Source organism: Daphnia pulicaria, chromosome 3 (assembly GCF_021234035.1).
Source record: "Daphnia pulicaria isolate SC F1-1A chromosome 3, SC_F0-13Bv2, whole genome shotgun sequence".
NCBI classification, from domain to species: Eukaryota; Metazoa; Arthropoda; class Branchiopoda; order Diplostraca; family Daphniidae; genus Daphnia; species Daphnia pulicaria.
The window spans coordinates 1,841,320-1,865,182 of NC_060915.1; the positions used below are offsets into that span (position 1 = coordinate 1,841,320).

The 23,863-nt window shown below is 36.6% G+C and overlaps 3 non-coding genes and 42 pseudogenes across 3 annotated transcripts; all 45 read left to right on the forward strand.

Annotated features, from left to right (window-relative positions):
- Window positions 1–131: 131 nt before the first annotated feature.
- On the forward strand, window positions 132–250 carry LOC124332193 (annotated as a pseudogene).
- A 413-nt stretch (window positions 251–663) lies between these two features.
- On the forward strand, window positions 664–782 carry LOC124331715. The gene has a single exon (XR_006916848.1). It is a non-coding gene; the product is annotated as a 5S ribosomal RNA (ribosomal RNA).
- A 414-nt stretch (window positions 783–1,196) lies between these two features.
- Window positions 1,197–1,315, forward strand: LOC124333597 (annotated as a pseudogene).
- A 414-nt stretch (window positions 1,316–1,729) lies between these two features.
- Window positions 1,730–1,848, forward strand: LOC124332194 (annotated as a pseudogene).
- Window positions 1,849–2,261: 413 nt separating this feature from the next.
- Window positions 2,262–2,380, forward strand: LOC124332195 (annotated as a pseudogene).
- Window positions 2,381–2,794: 414 nt separating this feature from the next.
- Window positions 2,795–2,913, forward strand: LOC124332196 (annotated as a pseudogene).
- A 413-nt stretch (window positions 2,914–3,326) lies between these two features.
- On the forward strand, window positions 3,327–3,445 carry LOC124331190 (annotated as a pseudogene).
- Window positions 3,446–3,858: 413 nt separating this feature from the next.
- Window positions 3,859–3,977, forward strand: LOC124332197 (annotated as a pseudogene).
- A 414-nt stretch (window positions 3,978–4,391) lies between these two features.
- On the forward strand, window positions 4,392–4,510 carry LOC124332198 (annotated as a pseudogene).
- Window positions 4,511–4,923: 413 nt separating this feature from the next.
- Window positions 4,924–5,042, forward strand: LOC124331202 (annotated as a pseudogene).
- A 413-nt stretch (window positions 5,043–5,455) lies between these two features.
- On the forward strand, window positions 5,456–5,574 carry LOC124333598 (annotated as a pseudogene).
- Window positions 5,575–5,988: 414 nt separating this feature from the next.
- On the forward strand, window positions 5,989–6,107 carry LOC124332199 (annotated as a pseudogene).
- Window positions 6,108–6,521: 414 nt separating this feature from the next.
- On the forward strand, window positions 6,522–6,640 carry LOC124332200 (annotated as a pseudogene).
- A 414-nt stretch (window positions 6,641–7,054) lies between these two features.
- Window positions 7,055–7,173, forward strand: LOC124333599 (annotated as a pseudogene).
- Window positions 7,174–7,587: 414 nt separating this feature from the next.
- On the forward strand, window positions 7,588–7,706 carry LOC124332201 (annotated as a pseudogene).
- A 414-nt stretch (window positions 7,707–8,120) lies between these two features.
- On the forward strand, window positions 8,121–8,239 carry LOC124332202 (annotated as a pseudogene).
- Window positions 8,240–8,653: 414 nt separating this feature from the next.
- LOC124332204 lies at window positions 8,654–8,772 on the forward strand (annotated as a pseudogene).
- A 284-nt stretch (window positions 8,773–9,056) lies between these two features.
- On the forward strand, window positions 9,057–9,175 carry LOC124333601 (annotated as a pseudogene).
- Window positions 9,176–9,589: 414 nt separating this feature from the next.
- Window positions 9,590–9,708, forward strand: LOC124332205 (annotated as a pseudogene).
- A 414-nt stretch (window positions 9,709–10,122) lies between these two features.
- Window positions 10,123–10,241, forward strand: LOC124332206 (annotated as a pseudogene).
- A 414-nt stretch (window positions 10,242–10,655) lies between these two features.
- LOC124332207 lies at window positions 10,656–10,774 on the forward strand (annotated as a pseudogene).
- Window positions 10,775–11,187: 413 nt separating this feature from the next.
- LOC124331829 lies at window positions 11,188–11,306 on the forward strand. Its single transcript, XR_006916850.1, has one exon. It is a non-coding gene; the product is annotated as a 5S ribosomal RNA (ribosomal RNA).
- A 413-nt stretch (window positions 11,307–11,719) lies between these two features.
- Window positions 11,720–11,838, forward strand: LOC124332208 (annotated as a pseudogene).
- A 413-nt stretch (window positions 11,839–12,251) lies between these two features.
- Window positions 12,252–12,370, forward strand: LOC124332209 (annotated as a pseudogene).
- Window positions 12,371–12,783: 413 nt separating this feature from the next.
- LOC124332210 lies at window positions 12,784–12,902 on the forward strand (annotated as a pseudogene).
- Window positions 12,903–13,315: 413 nt separating this feature from the next.
- Window positions 13,316–13,434, forward strand: LOC124331943. Its single transcript, XR_006916852.1, has one exon. It is a non-coding gene; the product is annotated as a 5S ribosomal RNA (ribosomal RNA).
- A 413-nt stretch (window positions 13,435–13,847) lies between these two features.
- LOC124332211 lies at window positions 13,848–13,966 on the forward strand (annotated as a pseudogene).
- A 413-nt stretch (window positions 13,967–14,379) lies between these two features.
- LOC124332212 lies at window positions 14,380–14,498 on the forward strand (annotated as a pseudogene).
- Window positions 14,499–14,911: 413 nt separating this feature from the next.
- Window positions 14,912–15,030, forward strand: LOC124332213 (annotated as a pseudogene).
- A 413-nt stretch (window positions 15,031–15,443) lies between these two features.
- LOC124333532 lies at window positions 15,444–15,562 on the forward strand (annotated as a pseudogene).
- A 413-nt stretch (window positions 15,563–15,975) lies between these two features.
- LOC124330122 lies at window positions 15,976–16,094 on the forward strand (annotated as a pseudogene).
- A 413-nt stretch (window positions 16,095–16,507) lies between these two features.
- On the forward strand, window positions 16,508–16,626 carry LOC124332215 (annotated as a pseudogene).
- Window positions 16,627–17,039: 413 nt separating this feature from the next.
- Window positions 17,040–17,158, forward strand: LOC124333533 (annotated as a pseudogene).
- A 413-nt stretch (window positions 17,159–17,571) lies between these two features.
- Window positions 17,572–17,690, forward strand: LOC124330123 (annotated as a pseudogene).
- A 413-nt stretch (window positions 17,691–18,103) lies between these two features.
- Window positions 18,104–18,222, forward strand: LOC124332216 (annotated as a pseudogene).
- Window positions 18,223–18,635: 413 nt separating this feature from the next.
- Window positions 18,636–18,754, forward strand: LOC124333783 (annotated as a pseudogene).
- A 413-nt stretch (window positions 18,755–19,167) lies between these two features.
- On the forward strand, window positions 19,168–19,286 carry LOC124333785 (annotated as a pseudogene).
- A 414-nt stretch (window positions 19,287–19,700) lies between these two features.
- LOC124333786 lies at window positions 19,701–19,819 on the forward strand (annotated as a pseudogene).
- Window positions 19,820–20,232: 413 nt separating this feature from the next.
- On the forward strand, window positions 20,233–20,351 carry LOC124332217 (annotated as a pseudogene).
- Window positions 20,352–20,764: 413 nt separating this feature from the next.
- On the forward strand, window positions 20,765–20,883 carry LOC124332218 (annotated as a pseudogene).
- Window positions 20,884–21,296: 413 nt separating this feature from the next.
- LOC124332219 lies at window positions 21,297–21,415 on the forward strand (annotated as a pseudogene).
- Window positions 21,416–21,828: 413 nt separating this feature from the next.
- Window positions 21,829–21,947, forward strand: LOC124333787 (annotated as a pseudogene).
- A 413-nt stretch (window positions 21,948–22,360) lies between these two features.
- On the forward strand, window positions 22,361–22,479 carry LOC124332220 (annotated as a pseudogene).
- Window positions 22,480–22,892: 413 nt separating this feature from the next.
- On the forward strand, window positions 22,893–23,011 carry LOC124332221 (annotated as a pseudogene).
- Window positions 23,012–23,424: 413 nt separating this feature from the next.
- LOC124332222 lies at window positions 23,425–23,543 on the forward strand (annotated as a pseudogene).
- Window positions 23,544–23,863: the final 320 nt, after the last annotated feature.

Consider the following 23,863-nt stretch of genomic DNA (forward strand, 5'->3'; position numbering starts at 1 on the left):
TTCAAAGTTTATCGCGCTTTTTTATTCGCGATGGTTACGAGTCCAAATTCAATGAACAAACATTTCTATCACTTTGAAGTGATTTTCTATTCATCCATTGGGACTGGGAGGGTAAATTTTCATTTTTGAATGTCAACGGCCATATCACGTAGAACGCACCTGGTCTCGTCAGCTCCCAGAAGTTAAGTTACGTCGAGTCCCGTTAGTACTTGGAAGGGTGACCGCTTGGGAATACGGGATGTCGTTGGCGATGAATAGTTTGTTTTCAATAACAAATTTCTTGAATTTTTTTTTCAATCACGATGGTTACCAGTCCAAATTCGTAGATAAAACATTTCAATGCCTTAGAGATAGGTTCAATTCATCTATAAAAATGATTCTGGATCAATTTCATTGAGAGTTTTTCAAAGTTTATCGCGTTTTTTAATCGCGATGGCTACCAATCCAAATTCGTCGATCAAAATATCAATGGCATAGAGATAGGTTCAATTCATCTATAGGAATTATTCTGGATGAATTTCATTGCGAGTTTTTCAAAGTTTATCGCGCTTTTTTATTCGCGATGGTTACGAGTCCAAATTCAATGAACAAACATTTCTATCACTTTGAAGTGATTTTCTATTCATCCATTGGGACTTGGAGGGTAAATTTTCATTTTTGAATGTCAACGGCCATATCACGTAGAACGCACCTGGTCTCGTCAGCTCCCAGAAGTTAAGTTACGTCGAGTCACGTTAGTACTTGGAAGGGTGACCGCTTGGGAATACGGGATGTCGTTGGCGATGAATAGTTTGTTTTCAATAACAAATTTCTTGAATTTTTTTTTTCAATCGCGATGGTTACCAGTCCAAATTCGTAGATAAAACATTTCAATGCCTTAGAGATAGGTTCAATTCATCTATAAGAATGATTCTGGATCAATTCCATTGAGAGTTTTTCAAAGTTTATCGCGTTTTTTAATCGTGATGGTTACCAATCCAAATTCGTCGATCAAAATATCAATGGCATAGAGATAGGTTCAATTCATCTATAGGAATGATTCTGGATGAATTTCATTGCGAGTTTTTCAAAGTTTATCGCGCTTTTTTATTCGCGATGGTTACGAGTCCAAATTCAATGAATAAACATTTCTATCACTTTGAAGTGATTTTCTATTCATCCATTGGGACTGGGAGGGTAAATTTTCATTTTTGAATGTCAACGGCCATATCACGTAGAACGCACCTGGTCTCGTCAGCTCCCAGAAGTTAAGTTACGTCGAGTCCCGTTAGTACTTGGAAGGGTGACCGTTTGGGAATACGGGATGTCGTTGGCGATGAATAGTTTGTTTTCAATAACAAATTTCTTGAAATTTTTTTTCAATCACGATGGTTACCAGTCCAAATTCGTAGATAAAACATTTCAATGCCTTAGAGATAGGTTCAATTCATCTATAAGAATGATTATGGATCAATTCCATTGAGAGTTTTTCAAAGTTTATCGCGTTTTTTAATCGCGATGGTTACCAGTCCAAATTCGTAGATCAAAAATATCAATGGCATAGAGATAGGTTCAATTCATCTATAGGAATGATTCTGGATAAATTTCATTGCGAGTTTTTCAAAGTTTATCGCGCTTTTTTATTCGCGATGGTTACGAGTCCAAATTCAATGAACAAACATTTCTATCACTTTGAAGTGATTTTCTATTCATCCATTGGGACTGGGAGGGTAAATTTTCATTTTTGAATGTCAACGGCCATATCACGTAGAACGCACCTGGTCTCGTCAGCTCCCAGAAGTTAAGTTACGTCGAGTCCCGTTAGTACTTGGAAGGGTGACCGCTTGGGAATACGGGATGTCGTTGGCGATGAATAGTTTGTTTTCAATAACAAATTTCTTGAATTTTTTTTTCAATCACGATGGTTACCAGTCCAAATTCGTAGATAAAACATTTCAATGCCTTAGAGATAGGTTCAATTCATCTATAAAAATGATTCTGGATCAATTTCATTGAGAGTTTTTCAAAGTTTATCGCGTTTTTTAATCGCGATGGCTACCAATCCAAATTCGTCGATCAAAATATCAATGGCATAGAGATAGGTTCAATTCATCTATAGGAATTATTCTGGATGAATTTCATTGCGAGTTTTTCAAAGTTTATCGCGCTTTTTTATTCGCGATGGTTACGAGTCCAAATTCAATGAACAAACATTTCTATCACTTTGAAGTGATTTTCTATTCATCCATTGGGACTGGGAGGGTAAATTTTCATTTTTGAATGTCAACGGCCATATCACGTAGAACGCACCTGGTCTCGTCAGCTCCCAGAAGTTAAGTTACGTCGAGTCCCGTTAGTACTTGGAAGGGTGACCGCTTGGGAATACGGGATGTCGTTGGCGATGAATAGTTTGTTTTCAATAACAAATTTCTTGAAATTTTTTTTCAATCACGATGGTTACCAGTCCAAATTCGTAGATAAAACATTTCAATGCCTTAGAGATAGGTTCAATTCATCTATAAGAATGATTCTGGATCAATTCCATTGAGAGTTTTTCAAAGTTTATCGCGTTTTTTAATCGCGATGGTTACCAGTCCAAATTCGTAGATCAAAAATATCAATGGCATAGAGATAGGTTCAATTCATCTATAGGAATGATTCTGGATAAATTTCATTGCGAGTTTTTCAAAGTTTATCGCGCTTTTTTATTCGCGATGGTTACGAGTCCAAATTCAATGAACAAACATTTCTATCACTTTGAAGTGATTTTCTATTCATCCATTGGGACTGGGAGGGTAAATTTTCATTTTTGAATGTCAACGGCCATATCACGTAGAACGCACCTGGTCTCGTCAGCTCCCAGAAGTTAAGTTACGTCGAGTCCCGTTAGTACTTGGAAGGGTGACCGCTTGGGAATACGGGATGTCGTTGGCGATGAATAGTTTGTTTTCAATAACAAATTTCTTGAATTTTTTTTTCAATCACGATGGTTACCAGTCCAAATTCGTAGACAAAACATTTCAATGCCTTAGAGATAGGTTCAATTCATCTATAAAAATGATTCTGGATCAATTTCATTGAGAGTTTTTCAAAGTTTATCGCGTTTTTTAATCGCGATGGCTACCAATCCAAATTCGTCGATCAAAATATCAATGGCATAGAGATAGGTTCAATTCATCTATAGGAATTATTCTGGATGAATTTCATTGCGAGTTTTTCAAAGTTTATCGCGCTTTTTTATTCGCGATGGTTACGAGTCCAAATTCAATGAACAAACATTTCTATCACTTTGAAGTGATTTTCTATTCATCCATTGGGACTTGGAGGGTAAATTTTCATTTTTGAATGTCAACGGCCATATCACGTAGAACGCACCTGGTCTCGTCAGCTCCCAGAAGTTAAGTTACGTCGAGTCACGTTAGTACTTGGAAGGGTGACCGTTTGGGAATACGGGATGTCGTTGGCGATGAATAGTTTGTTTTCAATAACAAATTTCTTGAATTTTTTTTTCAATCGCGATGGTTACCAGTACAAATTCGTAGATAAAACATTTCAATGCCTTAGAGATAGGTTCAATTCATCTATAAGAATGATTCTGGATCAATTCCATTGAGAGTTTTTCAAAGTTTATCGCGTTTTTTAATCGTGATGGTTACCAATCCAAATTCGTCGATCAAAATATCAATGGCATAGAGATAGGTTCAATTCATCTATAGGAATGATTCTGGATGAATTTCATTGCGAGTTTTTCAAAGTTTATCGCGCTTTTTTATTCGCGATGGTTACGAGTCCAAATTCAATGAATAAACATTTCTATCACTTTGAAGTGATTTTCTATTCATCCATTGGGACTGGGAGGGTAAATTTTCATTTTTGAATGTCAACGGCCATATCACGTAGAACGCACCTGGTCTCGTCAGCTCCCAGAAGTTAAGTTACGTCGAGTCCCGTTAGTACTTGGAAGGGTGACCGCTTGGGAATACGGGATGTCGTTGGCGATGAATAGTTTGTTTTCAATAACAAATTTCTTGAAATTTTTTTTCAATCACGATGGTTACCAGTCCAAATTCGTAGATAAAACATTTCAATGCCTTAGAGATAGGTTCAATTCATCTATAAGAATGATTCTGGATCAATTCCATTGAGAGTTTTTCAAAGTTTATCGCGTTTTTTAATCGCGATGGTTACCAGTCCAAATTCGTAGATCAAAAATATCAATGGCATAGAGATAGGTTCAATTCATCTATAGGAATGATTCTGGATAAATTTCATTGCGAGTTTTTCAAAGTTTATCGCGCTTTTTTATTCGCGATGGTTACGAGTCCAAATTCAATGAACAAACATTTCTATCACTTTGAAGTGATTTTCTATTCATCCATTGGGACTGGGAGGGTAAATTTTCATTTTTGAATGTCAACGGCCATATCACGTAGAACGCACCTGGTCTCGTCAGCTCCCAGAAGTTAAGTTACGTCGAGTCCCGTTAGTACTTGGAAGGGTGACCGCTTGGGAATACGGGATGTCGTTGGCGATGAATAGTTTGTTTTCAATAACAAATTTCTTGAATTTTTTTTTCAATCACGATGGTTACCAGTCCAAATTCGTAGATAAAACATTTCAATGCCTTAGAGATAGGTTCAATTCATCTATAAAAATGATTCTGGATCAATTTCATTGAGAGTTTTTCAAAGTTTATCGCGTTTTTTAATCGCGATGGCTACCAATCCAAATTCGTCGATCAAAATATCAATGGCATAGAGATAGGTTCAATTCATCTATAGGAATTATTCTGGATGAATTTCATTGCGAGTTTTTCAAAGTTTATCGCGCTTTTTTATTCGCGATGGTTACGAGTCCAAATTCAATGAACAAACATTTCTATCACTTTGAAGTGATTTTCTATTCATCCATTGGGACTTGGAGGGTAAATTTTCATTTTTGAATGTCAACGGCCATATCACGTAGAACGCACCTGGTCTCGTCAGCTCCCAGAAGTTAAGTTACGTCGAGTCACGTTAGTACTTGGAAGGGTGACCGTTTGGGAATACGGGATGTCGTTGGCGATGAATAGTTTGTTTTCAATAACAAATTTCTTGAATTTTTTTTTCAATCGCGATGGTTACCAGTACAAATTCGTAGATAAAACATTTCAATGCCTTAGAGATAGGTTCAATTCATCTATAAGAATGATTCTGGATCAATTCCATTGAGAGTTTTTCAAAGTTTATCGCGTTTTTTAATCGTGATGGTTACCAATCCAAATTCGTCGATCAAAATATCAATGGCATAGAGATAGGTTCAATTCATCTATAGGAATGATTCTGGATGAATTTCATTGCGAGTTTTTCAAAGTTTATCGCGCTTTTTTATTCGCGATGGTTACGAGTCCAAATTCAATGAATAAACATTTCTATCACTTTGAAGTGATTTTCTATTCATCCATTGGGACTGGGAGGGTAAATTTTCATTTTTGAATGTCAACGGCCATATCACGTAGAACGCACCTGGTCTCGTCAGCTCCCAGAAGTTAAGTTACGTCGAGTCCCGTTAGTACTTGGAAGGGTGACCGTTTGGGAATACGGGATGTCGTTGGCGATGAATAGTTTGTTTTCAATAACAAATTTCTTGAAATTTTTTTTCAATCACGATGGTTACCAGTCCAAATTCGTAGATAAAACATTTCAATGCCTTAGAGATAGGTTCAATTCATCTATAAGAATGATTATGGATCAATTCCATTGAGAGTTTTTCAAAGTTTATCGCGTTTTTTAATCGCGATGGTTACCAGTCCAAATTCGTAGATCAAAAATATCAATGGCATAGAGATAGGTTCAATTCATCTATAGGAATGATTCTGGATAAATTTCATTGCGAGTTTTTCAAAGTTTATCGCGCTTTTTTATTCGCGATGGTTACGAGTCCAAATTCAATGAACAAACATTTCTATCACTTTGAAGTGATTTTCTATTCATCCATTGGGACTGGGAGGGTAAATTTTCATTTTTGAATGTCAACGGCCATATCACGTAGAACGCACCTGGTCTCGTCAGCTCCCAGAAGTTAAGTTACGTCGAGTCCCGTTAGTACTTGGAAGGGTGACCGCTTGGGAATACGGGATGTCGTTGGCGATGAATAGTTTGTTTTCAATAACAAATTTCTTGAAATTTTTTTTCAATCACGATGGTTACCAGTCCAAATTCGTAGATAAAACATTTCAATGCCTTAGAGATAGGTTCAATTCATCTATAAGAATGATTATGGATCAATTCCATTGAGAGTTTTTCAAAGTTTATCGCGTTTTTTAATCGCGATGGTTACCAGTCCAAATTCGTAGATCAAAAATATCAATGGCATAGAGATAGGTTCAATTCATCTATAGGAATGATTCTGGATAAATTTCATTGCGAGTTTTTCAAAGTTTATCGCGCTTTTTTATTCGCGATGGTTACGAGTCCAAATTCAATGAACAAACATTTCTATCACTTTGAAGTGATTTTCTATTCATCCATTGGGACTGGGAGGGTAAATTTTCATTTTTGAATGTCAACGGCCATATCACGTAGAACGCACCTGGTCTCGTCAGCTCCCAGAAGTTAAGTTACGTCGAGTCCCGTTAGTACTTGGAAGGGTGACCGCTTGGGAATACGGGATGTCGTTGGCGATGAATAGTTTGTTTTCAATAACAAATTTCTTGAAATTTTTTTTCAATCACGATGGTTACCAGTCCAAATTCGTAGATAAAACATTTCAATGCCTTAGAGATAGGTTCAATTCATCTATAAGAATGATTATGGATCAATTCCATTGAGAGTTTTTCAAAGTTTATCGCGTTTTTTAATCGCGATGGTTACCAGTCCAAATTCGTAGATCAAAAATATCAATGGCATAGAGATAGGTTCAATTCATCTATAGGAATTATTCTGGATGAATTTCATTGCGAGTTTTTCAAAGTTTATCGCGCTTTTTTATTCGCGATGGTTACGAGTCCAAATTCAATGAATAAACATTTCTATCACTTTGAAGTGATTTTCTATTCATCCATTGGGACTGGGAGGGTAAATTTTCATTTTTGAATGTCAACGGCCATATCACGTAGAACGCACCTGGTCTCGTCAGCTCCCAGAAGTTAAGTTACGTCGAGTCCCGTTAGTACTTGGAAGGGTGACCGTTTGGGAATACGGGATGTCGTTGGCGATGAATAGTTTGTTTTCAATAACAAATTTCTTGAAATTTTTTTTCAATCACGATGGTTACCAGTCCAAATTCGTAGATAAAACATTTCAATGCCTTAGAGATAGGTTCAATTCATCTATAAGAATGATTATGGATCAATTCCATTGAGAGTTTTTCAAAGTTTATCGCGTTTTTTAATCGCGATGGTTACCAGTCCAAATTCGTAGATCAAAAATATCAATGGCATAGAGATAGGTTCAATTCATCTATAGGAATGATTCTGGATAAATTTCATTGCGAGTTTTTCAAAGTTTATCGCGCTTTTTTATTCGCGATGGTTACGAGTCCAAATTCAATGAACAAACATTTCTATCACTTTGAAGTGATTTTCTATTCATCCATTGGGACTGGGAGGGTAAATTTTCATTTTTGAATGTCAACGGCCATATCACGTAGAACGCACCTGGTCTCGTCAGCTCCCAGAAGTTAAGTTACGTCGAGTCCCGTTAGTACTTGGAAGGGTGACCGCTTGGGAATACGGGATGTCGTTGGCGATGAATAGTTTGTTTTCAATAACAAATTTCTTGAAATTTTTTTTCAATCACGATGGTTACCAGTCCAAATTCGTAGATAAAACATTTCAATGCCTTAGAGATAGGTTCAATTCATCTATAAGAATGATTATGGATCAATTCCATTGAGAGTTTTTCAAAGTTTATCGCGTTTTTTAATCGCGATGGTTACCAGTCCAAATTCGTAGATCAAAAATATCAATGGCATAGAGATAGGTTCAATTCATCTATAGGAATGATTCTGGATAAATTTCATTGCGAGTTTTTCAAAGTTTATCGCGCTTTTTTATTCGCGATGGTTACGAGTCCAAATTCAATGAACAAACATTTCTATCACTTTGAAGTGATTTTCTATTCATCCATTGGGACTGGGAGGGTAAATTTTCATTTTTGAATGTCAACGGCCATATCACGTAGAACGCACCTGGTCTCGTCAGCTCCCAGAAGTTAAGTTACGTCGAGTCCCGTTAGTACTTGGAAGGGTGACCGCTTGGGAATACGGGATGTCGTTGGCGATGAATAGTTTGTTTTCAATAACAAATTTCTTGAAATTTTTTTTCAATCACGATGGTTACCAGTCCAAATTCGTAGATAAAACATTTCAATGCCTTAGAGATAGGTTCAATTCATCTATAAGAATGATTATGGATCAATTCCATTGAGAGTTTTTCAAAGTTTATCGCGTTTTTTAATCGCGATGGTTACCAGTCCAAATTCGTAGATCAAAAATATCAATGGCATAGAGATAGGTTCAATTCATCTATAGGAATGATTCTGGATAAATTTCATTGCGAGTTTTTCAAAGTTTATCGCGCTTTTTTATTCGCGATGGTTACGAGTCCAAATTCAATGAACAAACATTTCTATCACTTTGAAGTGATTTTCTATTCATCCATTGGGACTGGGAGGGTAAATTTTCATTTTTGAATGTCAACGGCCATATCACGTAGAACGCACCTGGTCTCGTCAGCTCCCAGAAGTTAAGTTACGTCGAGTCCCGTTAGTACTTGGAAGGGTGACCGCTTGGGAATACGGGATGTCGTTGGCGATGAATAGTTTGTTTTCAATAACAAATTTCTTGAATTTTTTTTTCAATCACGATGGTTACCAGTCCAAATTCGTAGATAAAACATTTCAATGCCTTAGAGATAGGTTCAATTCATCTATAAAAATGATTCTGGATAAATTTCATTGCGAGTTTTTCAAAGTTTATCGCGCTTTTTTATTGGCGATGGTTACGAGTCCAAATTCAATGAATAAACATTTCTATCACTTTGAAGTGATTTTCTATTCATCCATTGGGACTGGGAGGGTAAATTTTCATTTTTGAATGTCAACGGCCATATCACGTAGAACGCACCTGGTCTCGTCAGCTCCCAGAAGTTAAGTTACGTCGAGTCCCGTTAGTACTTGGAAGGGTGACCGTTTGGGAATACGGGATGTCGTTGGCGATGAATAGTTTGTTTTCAATAACAAATTTCTTGAAATTTTTTTTCAATCACGATGGTTACCAGTCCAAATTCGTAGATAAAACATTTCAATGCCTTAGAGATAGGTTCAATTCATCTATAAGAATGATTATGGATCAATTCCATTGAGAGTTTTTCAAAGTTTATCGCGTTTTTTAATCGCGATGGTTACCAGTCCAAATTCGTAGATCAAAAATATCAATGGCATAGAGATAGGTTCAATTCATCTATAGGAATGATTCTGGATAAATTTCATTGCGAGTTTTTCAAAGTTTATCGCGCTTTTTTATTCGCGATGGTTACGAGTCCAAATTCAATGAACAAACATTTCTATCACTTTGAAGTGATTTTCTATTCATCCATTGGGACTGGGAGGGTAAATTTTCATTTTTGAATGTCAACGGCCATATCACGTAGAACGCACCTGGTCTCGTCAGCTCCCAGAAGTTAAGTTACGTCGAGTCCCGTTAGTACTTGGAAGGGTGACCGCTTGGGAATACGGGATGTCGTTGGCGATGAATAGTTTGTTTTCAATAACAAATTTCTTGAAATTTTTTTTCAATCACGATGGTTACCAGTCCAAATTCGTAGATAAAACATTTCAATGCCTTAGAGATAGGTTCAATTCATCTATAAGAATGATTATGGATCAATTCCATTGAGAGTTTTTCAAAGTTTATCGCGTTTTTTAATCGCGATGGTTACCAGTCCAAATTCGTAGATCAAAAATATCAATGGCATAGAGATAGGTTCAATTCATCTATAGGAATGATTCTGGATAAATTTCATTGCGAGTTTTTCAAAGTTTATCGCGCTTTTTTATTCGCGATGGTTACGAGTCCAAATTCAATGAACAAACATTTCTATCACTTTGAAGTGATTTTCTATTCATCCATTGGGACTGGGAGGGTAAATTTTCATTTTTGAATGTCAACGGCCATATCACGTAGAACGCACCTGGTCTCGTCAGCTCCCAGAAGTTAAGTTACGTCGAGTCCCGTTAGTACTTGGAAGGGTGACCGCTTGGGAATACGGGATGTCGTTGGCGATGAATAGTTTGTTTTCAATAACAAATTTCTTGAAATTTTTTTTCAATCACGATGGTTACCAGTCCAAATTCGTAGATAAAACATTTCAATGCCTTAGAGATAGGTTCAATTCATCTATAAGAATGATTATGGATCAATTCCATTGAGAGTTTTTCAAAGTTTATCGCGTTTTTTAATCGCGATGGTTACCAGTCCAAATTCGTAGATCAAAAATATCAATGGCATAGAGATAGGTTCAATTCATCTATAGGAATGATTCTGGATAAATTTCATTGCGAGTTTTTCAAAGTTTATCGCGCTTTTTTATTCGCGATGGTTACGAGTCCAAATTCAATGAACAAACATTTCTATCACTTTGAAGTGATTTTCTATTCATCCATTGGGACTGGGAGGGTAAATTTTCATTTTTGAATGTCAACGGCCATATCACGTAGAACGCACCTGGTCTCGTCAGCTCCCAGAAGTTAAGTTACGTCGAGTCCCGTTAGTACTTGGAAGGGTGACCGCTTGGGAATACGGGATGTCGTTGGCGATGAATAGTTTGTTTTCAATAACAAATTTCTTGAATTTTTTTTTCAATCACGATGGTTACCAGTCCAAATTCGTAGATAAAACATTTCAATGCCTTAGAGATAGGTTCAATTCATCTATAAAAATGATTCTGGATCAATTTCATTGAGAGTTTTTCAAAGTTTATCGCGTTTTTTAATCGCGATGGCTACCAATCCAAATTCGTCGATCAAAATATCAATGGCATAGAGATAGGTTCAATTCATCTATAGGAATTATTCTGGATGAATTTCATTGCGAGTTTTTCAAAGTTTATCGCGCTTTTTTATTCGCGATGGTTACGAGTCCAAATTCAATGAACAAACATTTCTATCACTTTGAAGTGATTTTCTATTCATCCATTGGGACTGGGAGGGTAAATTTTCATTTTTGAATGTCAACGGCCATATCACGTAGAACGCACCTGGTCTCGTCAGCTCCCAGAAGTTAAGTTACGTCGAGTCACGTTAGTACTTGGAAGGGTGACCGCTTGGGAATACGGGATGTCGTTGGCGATGAATAGTTTGTTTTCAATAACAAATTTCTTGAATTTTTTTTTCAATCGCGATGGTTACCAGTCCAAATTCGTAGATAAAACATTTCAATGCCTTAGAGATAGGTTCAATTCATCTATAAGAATGATTCTGGATCAATTCCATTGAGAGTTTTTCAAAGTTTATCGCGTTTTTTAATCGTGATGGTTAGCAATCCAAATTCGTCGATCAAAATATCAATGGCATAGAGATAGGTTCAATTCATCTATAGGAATGATTCTGGATGAATTTCATTGCGAGTTTTTCAAAGTTTATCGCGCTTTTTTATTCGCGATGGTTACGAGTCCAAATTCAATGAATAAACATTTCTATCACTTTGAAGTGATTTTCTATTCATCCATTGGGACTGGGAGGGTAAATTTTCATTTTTGAATGTCAACGGCCATATCACGTAGAACGCACCTGGTCTCGTCAGCTCCCAGAAGTTAAGTTACGTCGAGTCCCGTTAGTACTTGGAAGGGTGACCGCTTGGGAATACGGGATGTCGTTGGCGATGAATAGTTTGTTTTCAATAACAAATTTCTTGAATTTTTTTTTCAATCGCGATGGTTACCAGTCCAAATTCGTAGATAAAACATTTCAATGCCTTAGAGATAGGTTCAATTCATCTATAAGAATGATTCTGGATCAATTCCATTGAGAGTTTTTCAAAGTTTATCGCGTTTTTTAATCGTGATGGTTACCAATCCAAATTCGTCGATCAAAATATCAATGGCATAGAGATAGGTTCAATTCATCTATAGGAATGATTCTGGATGAATTTCATTGCGAGTTTTTCAAAGTTTATCGCGCTTTTTTATTCGCGATGGTTACGAGTCCAAATTCAATGAATAAACATTTCTATCACTTTGAAGTGATTTTCTATTCATCCATTGGGACTGGGAGGGTAAATTTTCATTTTTGAATGTCAACGGCCATATCACGTAGAACGCACCTGGTCTCGTCAGCTCCCAGAAGTTAAGTTACGTCGAGTCCCGTTAGTACTTGGAAGGGTGACCGCTTGGGAATACGGGATGTCGTTGGCGATGAATAGTTTGTTTTCAATAACAAATTTCTTGAATTTTTTTTTCAATCACGATGGTTACCAGTCCAAATTCGTAGATAAAACATTTCAATGCCTTAGAGATAGGTTCAATTCATCTATAAAAATGATTCTGGATCAATTCCATTGAGAGTTTTTCAAAGTTTATCGCGTTTTTTAATCGCGATGGTTACCAATCAAAATTCGTCGATCAAAATATCAATGGCATAGAGATAGGTTCAATTCATCTATAGGAATGATTCTGGATAAATTTCATTGCGAGTTTTTCAAAGTTTATCGCGCTTTTTTATTCGCGATGGTTACGAGTCCAAATTCAATGAACAAACATTTCTATCACTTTGAAGTGATTTTCTATTCATCCATTGGGACTGGGAGGGTAAATTTTCATTTTTGAATGTCAACGGCCATATCACGTAGAACGCACCTGGTCTCGTCAGCTCCCAGAAGTTAAGTTACGTCGAGTCCCGTTAGTACTTGGAAGGGTGACCGCTTGGGAATACGGGATGTCGTTGGCGATGAATAGTTTGTTTTCAATAACAAATTTCTTGAATTTTTTTTTCAATCACGATGGTTACCAGTCCAAATTCGTAGATAAAACATTTCAATGCCTTAGAGATAGGTTCAATTCATCTATAAAAATGATTCTGGATCAATTTCATTGAGAGTTTTTCAAAGTTTATCGCGTTTTTTAATCGCGATGGCTACCAATCCAAATTCGTCGATCAAAATATCAATGGCATAGAGATAGGTTCAATTCATCTATAGGAATTATTCTGGATGAATTTCATTGCGAGTTTTTCAAAGTTTATCGCGCTTTTTTATTCGCGATGGTTACGAGTCCAAATTCAATGAACAAACATTTCTATCACTTTGAAGTGATTTTCTATTCATCCATTGGGACTGGGAGGGTAAATTTTCATTTTTGAATGTCAACGGCCATATCACGTAGAACGCACCTGGTCTCGTCAGCTCCCAGAAGTTAAGTTACGTCGAGTCACGTTAGTACTTGGAAGGGTGACCGCTTGGGAATACGGGATGTCGTTGGCGATGAATAGTTTGTTTTCAATAACAAATTTCTTGAATTTTTTTTTCAATCGCGATGGTTACCAGTCCAAATTCGTAGATAAAACATTTCAATGCCTTAGAGATAGGTTCAATTCATCTATAAGAATGATTCTGGATCAATTCCATTGAGAGTTTTTCAAAGTTTATCGCGTTTTTTAATCGTGATGGTTAGCAATCCAAATTCGTCGATCAAAATATCAATGGCATAGAGATAGGTTCAATTCATCTATAGGAATGATTCTGGATGAATTTCATTGCGAGTTTTTCAAAGTTTATCGCGCTTTTTTATTCGCGATGGTTACGAGTCCAAATTCAATGAATAAACATTTCTATCACTTTGAAGTGATTTTCTATTCATCCATTGGGACTGGGAGGGTAAATTTTCATTTTTGAATGTCAACGGCCATATCACGTAGAACGCACCTGGTCTCGTCAGCTCCCAGAAGTTAAGTTACGTCGAGTCCCGTTAGTACTTGGAAGGGTGACCGCTTGGGAATACGGGATGTCGTTGGCGATGAATAGTTTGTTTTCAATAACAAATTTCTTGAATTTTTTTTTCAATCGCGATGGTTACCAGTCCAAATTCGTAGATAAAACATTTCAATGCCTTAGAGATAGGTTCAATTCATCTATAAGAATGATTCTGGATCAATTCCATTGAGAGTTTTTCAAAGTTTATCGCGTTTTTTAATCGTGATGGTTACCAATCCAAATTCGTCGATCAAAATATCAATGGCATAGAGATAGGTTCAATTCATCTATAGGAATGATTCTGGATGAATTTCATTGCGAGTTTTTCAAAGTTTATCGCGCTTTTTTATTCGCGATGGTTACGAGTCCAAATTCAATGAATAAACATTTCTATCACTTTGAAGTGATTTTCTATTCATCCATTGGGACTGGGAGGGTAAATTTTCATTTTTGAATGTCAACGGCCATATCACGTAGAACGCACCTGGTCTCGTCAGCTCCCAGAAGTTAAGTTACGTCGAGTCCCGTTAGTACTTGGAAGGGTGACCGCTTGGGAATACGGGATGTCGTTGGCGATGAATAGTTTGTTTTCAATAACAAATTTCTTGAATTTTTTTTTCAATCACGATGGTTACCAGTCCAAATTCGTAGATAAAACATTTCAATGCCTTAGAGATAGGTTCAATTCATCTATAAAAATGATTCTGGATCAATTCCATTGAGAGTTTTTCAAAGTTTATCGCGTTTTTTAATCGCGATGGTTACCAATCAAAATTCGTCGATCAAAATATCAATGGCATAGAGATAGGTTCAATTCATCTATAGGAATGATTCTGGATTAATTTCATTGCGAGTTTTTCAAAGTTTATCGCGCTTTTTTATTCGCGATGGTTACGAGTCCAAATTCAATGAATAAACATTTCTATCACTTTGAAGTGATTTTCTATTCATCCATTGGGACTGGGAGGGTAAATTTTCATTTTTGAATGTCAACGGCCATATCACGTAGAACGCACCTGGTCTCGTCAGCTCCCAGAAGTTAAGTTACGTCGAGTCCCGTTAGTACTTGGAAGGGTGACCGCTTGGGAATACGGGATGTCGTTGGCGATGAATAGTTTGTTTTCAATAACAAATTTCTTGAATTTTTTTTTCAATCACGATGGTTACCAGTCCAAATTCGTAGATAAAACATTTCAATGCCTTAGAGATAGGTTCAATTCATCTATAAAAATGATTCTGGATCAATTCCATTGAGAGTTTTTCAAAGTTTATCGCGTTTTTTAATCGCGATGGTTACCAATCCAAATTCGTCGATCAAAATATCAATGGCATAGAGATAGGTTCAATTCATCTATAGGAATGATTCTGGATGAATTTCATTGCGAGTTTTTCAAAGTTTATCGCGCTTTTTTATTCGCGATGGTTACGAGTCCAAATTCAATGAATAAACATTTCTATCACTTTGAAGTTATTTTCTATTCATCCATTGGGACTGGGAGGGTAAATTTTCATTTTTGAATGTCAACGGCCATATCACGTAGAACGCACCTGGTCTCGTCAGCTCCCAGAAGTTAAGTTACGTCGAGTCCCGTTAGTACTTGGAAGGGTGACCGCTTGGGAATACGGGATGTTGTTGGCGATGAATAGTTTGTTTTCAATAACAAATTTCTTGAATTTTTTTTTCAATCGCGATGGTTTCCAGTCCAAATTCGTAGATAAAACATTTCAATGCCTTAGAGATAGGTTCAATTCATCTATAAAAATGATTCTGGATCAATTCCATTGAGAGTTTTTCAAAGTTTATCGCGTTTTTTAATCGCGATGGTTACCAATCCAAATTCGTCGATCAAAATATCAATGGCATAGAGATAGGTTCAATTCATCTATAGGAATGATTCTGGATGAATTTCATTGCGAGTTTTTCAAAGTTTATCGCGCTTTTTTATTCGCGATGGTTACGAGTCCAAATTCAATGAACAAACATTTCTATCACTTTGAAGTGATTTTCTATTCATCCATTGGGACTGGGAGGGTAAATTTTCATTGCTGAATGTCAACGGCCATATCACGTAGAACGCACCTGGTCTCGTCATCTCCCAGAAGTTAAGTTACGTCGAGTCCCGTTAGTACTTGGAAGGGTGACCGCTTGGGAATACGGGATGTCGTTTGCGATGAATAGTTTGTTTTCAATAACAAATTTCTTGAATTTTTTTTTCAATCACGATGGTTACCAGTCCAAATTCGTAGATAAAACATTTCAATGCCTTAGAGATAGGTTCAATTCATCCATAAAAATGATTCTGGATCAATTCCATTGAGAGTTTTTCAAAGTTTATCGCGTTTTTTAATCGCGATGGTTACCAATCCAAATTCGTCGATCAAAATATCAATGGCATAGAGATAGGTTCAATTCATCTATAGGAATGATTCTGGATGAATTTCATTGCGAGTTTTTCAAAGTTTATCGCGCTTTTTTATTCGCGATGGTTACGAGTCCAAATTCAATGAATAAACATTTCTATCACTTTGAAGTGATTTTCTATTCATCCATTGGGACTGGGAGGGTAAATTTTCATTTTTGAATGTCAACGGCCATATCACGTAGAACGCACCTGGTCTCGTCAGCTCCCAGAAGTTAAGTTACGTCGAGTCCCGTTAGTACTTGGAAGGGTGACCGCTTGGGAATACGGGATGTCGTTGGCGATGAATAGTTTGTTTTCAATAACAAATTTCTTGAATTTTTTTTTCAATCACGATGGTTACCAGTCCAAATTCGTAGATAAAACATTTCAATGCCTTAGAGATAGGTTCAATTCATCTATAAAAATGATTCTGGATCAATTCCATTGAGAGTTTTTCAAAGTTTATCGCGTTTTTTAATCGCGATGGTTACCAATCCAAATTCGTCGATCAAAATATCAATGGCATAGAGATAGGTTCAATTCATCTATAGGAATGATTCTGGATGAATTTCATTGCGAGTTTTTCAAAGTTTATCGCGCTTTTTTATTCGCGATGGTTACGAGTCCAAATTCAATGAATAAACATTTCTATCACTTTGAAGTTATTTTCTATTCATCCATTGGGACTGGGAGGGTAAATTTTCATTTTTGAATGTCAACGGCCATATCACGTAGAACGCACCTGGTCTCGTCAGCTCCCAGAAGTTAAGTTACGTCGAGTCCCGTTAGTACTTGGAAGGGTGACCGCTTGGGAATACGGGATGTTGTTGGCGATGAATAGTTTGTTTTCAATAACAAATTTCTTGAATTTTTTTTTCAATCGCGATGGTTTCCAGTCCAAATTCGTAGATAAAACATTTCAATGCCTTAGAGATAGGTTCAATTCATCTATAAAAATGATTCTGGATCAATTCCATTGAGAGTTTTTCAAAGTTTATCGCGTTTTTTAATCGCGATGGTTACCAATCCAAATTCGTCGATCAAAATATCAATGGCATAGAGATAGGTTCAATTCATCTATAGGAATGATTCTGGATGAATTTCATTGCGAGTTTTTCAAAGTTTATCGCGCTTTTTTATTCGCGATGGTTACGAGTCCAAATTCAATGAACAAACATTTCTATCACTTTGAAGTGATTTTCTATTCATCCATTGGGACTGGGAGGGTAAATTTTCATTGCTGAATGTCAACGGCCATATCACGTAGAACGCACCTGGTCTCGTCATCTCCCAGAAGTTAAGTTACGTCGAGTCCCGTTAGTACTTGGAAGGGTGACCGCTTGGGAATACGGGATGTCGTTTGCGATGAATAGTTTGTTTTCAATAACAAATTTCTTGAATTTTTTTTTCAATCACGATGGTTACCAGTCCAAATTCGTAGATAAAACATTTCAATGCCTTAGAGATAGGTTCAATTCATCCATAAAAATGATTCTGGATCAATTCCATTGAGAGTTTTTCAAAGTTTATCGCGTTTTTTAATCGCGATGGTTACCAATCCAAATTCGTCGATCAAAATATCAATGGCATAGAGATAGGTTCAATTCATCTATAGGAATGATTCTGGATGAATTTCATTGCGAGTTTTTCAAAGTTTATCGCGCTTTTTTATTCGCGATGGTTACGAGTCCAAATTCAATGAATAAACATTTCTATCACTTTGAAGTGATTTTCTATTCATCCATTGGGACTGGGAGGGTAAATTTTCATTTTTGAATGTCAACGGCCATATCACGTAGAACGCACCTGGTCTCGTCAGCTCCCAGAAGTTAAGTTACGTCGAGTCCCGTTAGTACTTGGAAGGGTGACCGCTTGGGAATACGGGATGTCGTTGGCGATGAATAGTTTGTTTTCAATAACAAATTTCTTGAATTTTTTTTTCAATCACGATGGTTACCAGTCCAAATTCGTAGATAAAACATTTCAATGCCTTAGAGATAGGTTCAATTCATCTATAAAAATGATTCTGGATCAATTCCATTGAGAGTTTTTCAAAGTTTATCGCGTTTTTTAATCGCGATGGTTACCAATCCAAATTCGTCGATCAAAATATCAATGGCATAGAGATAGGTTCAATTCATCTATAGGAATGATTCTGGATGAATTTCATTGCGAGTTTTTCAAAGTTTATCGCGCTTTTTTATTCGCGATGGTTACGAGTCCAAATTCAATGAACAAACATTTCTATCACTTTGAAGTGATTTTCTATTCATCCATTGGGACTGGGAGGGTAAATTTTCATTTTTGAATGTCAACGGCCATATCACGTAGAACGCACCTGGTCTCGTCAGCTCCCAGAAGTTAAGTTACGTCGAGTCCTGTTAGTACTTGGAAGGGTGACCGCTTGGGAATACGGGATGTCGTTGGCGATGAATAGTTTGTTTTCAATAACAAATTTCTTGAATTTTTTTTTCAATCACGATGGTTACCAGTCCAAATTCGTAGATAAAACATTTCAATGCCTTAGAGATAGGTTCAATTCATCTATAAAAATGATTCTGGATCAATTCCATTGAGAGTTTTTCAAAGTTTATCGCGTTTTTTAATCGCGATGGTTACCAATCCAAATTCGTCGATCAAAATATCAATGGCATAGAGATAGGTTCAATTCATCTATAGGAATGATTCTGGATGAATTTCATTGCGAGTTTTTCAAAGTTTATCGCGCTTTTTTATTCGCGATGGTTACGAGTCCAAATTCAATGAACAAACATTTCTATCACTTTGAAGTGATTTTCTATTCATCCATTGGGACTGGGAGGGTAAATTTTCATTTTTGAATGTCAACGGCCATATCACGTAGAACGCACCTGGTCTCGTCAGCTCCCAGAAGTTAAGTTACGTCGAGTCCTGTTAGTACTTGGAAGGGTGACCGCTTGGGAATACGGGATGTCGTTGGCGATGAATAGTTTGTTTTCAATAACAAATTTCTTGAATTTTTTTTTCAATCACGATGGTTACCAGTCCAAATTCGTAGATAAAACATTTCAATGCCTTAGAGATAGGTTCAATTCATCTATAAAAATGATTCTGGATCAATTCCATTGAGAGTTTTTCAAAGTTTATCGCGTTTTTTAATCGCGATGGTTACCAATCCAAATTCGTCGATCAAAATATCAATGGCATAGAGATAGGTTCAATTCATCTATAGGAATGATTCTGGATGAATTTCATTGCGAGTTTTTCAAAGTTTATCGCGCTTTTTTATTCGCGATGGTTACGAGTCCAAATTCAATGAACAAACATTTCTATCACTTTTGAAGTGATTTTCTATTCATCCATTGGGACTGGGAGGGTAAATTTTCATTTTTGAATGTCAACGGCCATATCACGTAGAACGCACCTGGTCTCGTCAGCTCCCAGAAGTTAAGTTACGTCGAGTCCTGTTAGTACTTGGAAGGGTGACCGCTTGGGAATACGGGATGTCGTTGGCGATGAATAGTTTGTTTTCAATAACAAATTTCTTGAATTTTTTTTTCAATCACGATGGTTACCAGTCCAAATTCGTAGATAAAACATTTCAATGCCTTAGAGATAGGTTCAATTCATCTATAAAAATGATTCTGGATCAATTCCATTGAGAGTTTTTCAAAGTTTATCGCGTTTTTTAATCGCGATGGTTACCAATCCAAATTCGTCGATCAAAATATCAATGGCATAGAGATAGGTTCAATTCATCTATAGGAATGATTCTGGATGAATTTCATTGCGAGTTTTTCAAAGTTTATCGCGCTTTTTTATTCGCGATGGTTACGAGTCCAAATTCAATGAATAAACATTTCTATCACTTTGAAGTGATTTTCTATTCATCCATTGGGACTGGGAGGGTAAATTTTCATTTTTGAATGTCAACGGCCATATCACGTAGAACGCACCTGGTCTCGTCAGCTCCCAGAAGTTAAGTTACGTCGAGTCCCGTTAGTACTTGGAAGGGTGACCGCTTGGGAATACGGGATGTCGTTGGCGATGAATAGTTTGTTTTCAATAACAAATTTCTTGAATTTTTTTTTCAATCACGATGGTTACCAGTCCAAATTCGTAGATAAAACATTTCAATGCCTTAGAGATAGGTTCAATTCATCTATAAAAATGATTCTGGATCAATTCCATTGAGAGTTTTTCAAAGTTTATCGCGTTTTTTAATCGCGATGGTTACCAATCCAAATTCGTCGATCAAAATATCAATGGCATAGAGATAGGTTCAATTCATCTATAGGAATGATTCTGGATGAATTTCATTGCGAGTTTTTCAAAGTTTATCGCGCTTTTTTATTCGCGATGGTTACGAGTCCAAATTCAATGAACAAACATTTCTATCACTTTGAAGTGATTTTCTATTCATCCATTGGGACTGGGAGGGTAAATTTTCATTTTTGAATGTCAACGGCCATATCACGTAGAACGCACCTGGTCTCGTCAGCTCCCAGAAGTTAAGTTACGTCGAGTCCCGTTAGTACTTGGAAGGGTGACCGCTTGGGAATACGGGATGTCGTTGGCGATGAATAGTTTGTTTTCAATAACAAATTTCTTGAATTTTTTTTTCAATCACGATGGTTACCAGTCCAAATTCGTAGATAAAACATTTCAATGCCTTAGAGATAGGTTCAATTCATCTATAAAAATGATTCTGGATCAATTCCATTGAGAGTTTTTCAAAGTTTATCGCGTTTTTTAATCGCGATGGTTACCAATCCAAATTCGTCGATCAAAATATCAATGGCATAGAGATAGGTTCAATTCATCTATAGGAATGATTCTGGATGAATTTCATTGCGAGTTTTTCAAAGTTTATCGCGCTTTTTTATTCGCGATGGTTACGAGTCCAAATTCAATGAACAAACATTTCTATCACTTTGAAGTGATTTTCTATTCATCCATTGGGACTGGGAGGGTAAATTTTCATATTTGAATGTCAACGGCCATATCACGTAGAACGCACCTGGTCTCGTCAGCTCCCAGAAGTTAAGTTACGTCGAGTCCCGTTAGTACTTGGAAGGGTGACCGCTTGGGAATACGGGATGTCGTTGGCGATGAATAGTTTGTTTTCAATAACAAATTTCTTGAATTTTTTTTTCAATCACGATGGTTACCAGTCCAAATTCGTAGATAAAACATTTCAATGCCTTAGAGATAGGTTCAATTCATCTATAAAAATGATTCTGGATCAATTCCATTGAGAGTTTTTCAAAGTTTATCGCGTTTTTTAATCGCGATGGTTACCAATCCAAATTCGTCGATCAAAATATCAATGGCATAGAGATAGGTTCAATTCATCTATAGGAATGATTCTGGATGAATTTCATTGCGAGTTTTTCAAAGTTTATCGCGCTTTTTTATTCGCGATGGTTACGAGTCCAAATTCAATGAACAAACATTTCTATCACTTTGAAGTGATTTTCTATTCATCCATTGGGACTGGGAGGGTAAATTTTCATTTTTGAATGTCAACGGCCATATCACGTAGAACGCACCTGGTCTCGTCAGCTCCCAGAAGTTAAGTTACGTCGAGTCCTGTTAGTACTTGGAAGGGTGACCGCTTGGGAATACGGGATGTCGTTGGCGATGAATAGTTTGTTTTCAATAACAAATTTCTTGAATTTTTTTTTCAATCACGATGGTTACCAGTCCAAATTCGTAGATAAAACATTTCAATGCCTTAGAGATAGGTTCAATTCATCTATAAAAATGATTCTGGATCAATTCCATTGAGAGTTTTTCAAAGTTTATCGCGTTTTTTAATCGCGATGGTTACCAATCCAAATTCGTCGATCAAAATATCAATGGCATAGAGATAGGTTCAATTCATCTATAGGAATGATTCTGGATGAATTTCATTGCGAGTTTTTCAAAGTTTATCGCGCTTTTTTATTCGCGATGGTTACGAGTCCAAATTCAATGAATAAACATTTCTATCACTTTGAAGTGATTTTCTATTCATCCATTGGGACTGGGAGGGTAAATTTTCATTTTTGAATGTCAACGGCCATATCACGTAGAACGCACCTGGTCTCGTCAGCTCCCAGAAGTTAAGTTACGTCGAGTCCCGTTAGTACTTGGAAGGGTGACCGCTTGGGAATACGGGATGTCGTTGGCGATGAATAGTTTGTTTTCAATAACAAATTTCTTGAATTTTTTTTTCAATCACGATGGTTACCAGTCCAAATTCGTAGATAAAACATTTCAATGCCTTAGAGATAGGTTCAATTCATCTATAAAAATGATTCTGGATCAATTCCATTGAGAGTTTTTCAAAGTTTATCGCGTTTTTTAATCGCGATGGTTACCAATCCAAATTCGTCGATCAAAATATCAATGGCATAGAGATAGGTTCAATTCATCTATAGGAATGATTCTGGATGAATTTCATTGCGAGTTTTTCAAAGTTTATCGCGCTTTTTTATTCGCGATGGTTACGAGTCCAAATTCAATGAACAAACATTTCTATCACTTTGAAGTGATTTTCTATTCATCCATTGGGACTGGGAGGGTAAATTTTCATTTTTGAATGTCAACGGCCATATCACGTAGAACGCACCTGGTCTCGTCAGCTCCCAGAAGTTAAGTTACGTCGAGTCCCGTTAGTACTTGGAAGGGTGACCGCTTGGGAATACGGGATGTCGTTGGCGATGAATAGTTTGTTTTCAATAACAAATTTCTTGAATTTTTTTTTCAATCACGATGGTTACCAGTCCAAATTCGTAGATAAAACATTTCAATGCCTTAGAGATAGGTTCAATTCATCTATAAAAATGATTCTGGATCAATTCCATTGAGAGTTTTTCAAAGTTTATCGCGTTTTTTAATCGCGATGGTTACCAATCCAAATTCGTCGATCAAAATATCAATGGCATAGAGATAGGTTCAATTCATCTATAGGAATGATTCTGGATGAATTTCATTGCGAGTTTTTCAAAGTTTATCGCGCTTTTTTATTCGCGATGGTTACGAGTCCAAATTCAATGAACAAACATTTCTATCACTTTGAAGTGATTTTCTATTCATCCATTGGGACTGGGAGGGTAAATTTTCATTTTTGAATGTCAACGGCCATATCACGTAGAACGCACCTGGTCTCGTCAGCTCCCAGAAGTTAAGTTACGTCGAGTCCCGTTAGTACTTGGAAGGGTGACCGCTTGGGAATACGGGATGTCGTTGGCGATGAATAGTTTGTTTTCAATAACAAATTTCTTGAATTTTTTTTTCAATCACGATGGTTACCAGTCCAAATTCGTAGATAAAACATTTCAATGCCTTAGAGATAGGTTCAATTCATCTATAAAAATGATTCTGGATCAATTCCATTGAGAGTTTTTCAAAGTTTATCGCGTTTTTTAATCGCGATGGTTACCAATCCAAATTCGTCGATCAAAATATCAATGGCATAGAGATAGGTTCAATTCATCTATAGGAATGATTCTGGATGAATTTCATTGCGAGTTTTTCAAAGTTTATCGCGCTTTTTTATTCGCTATGGTTAC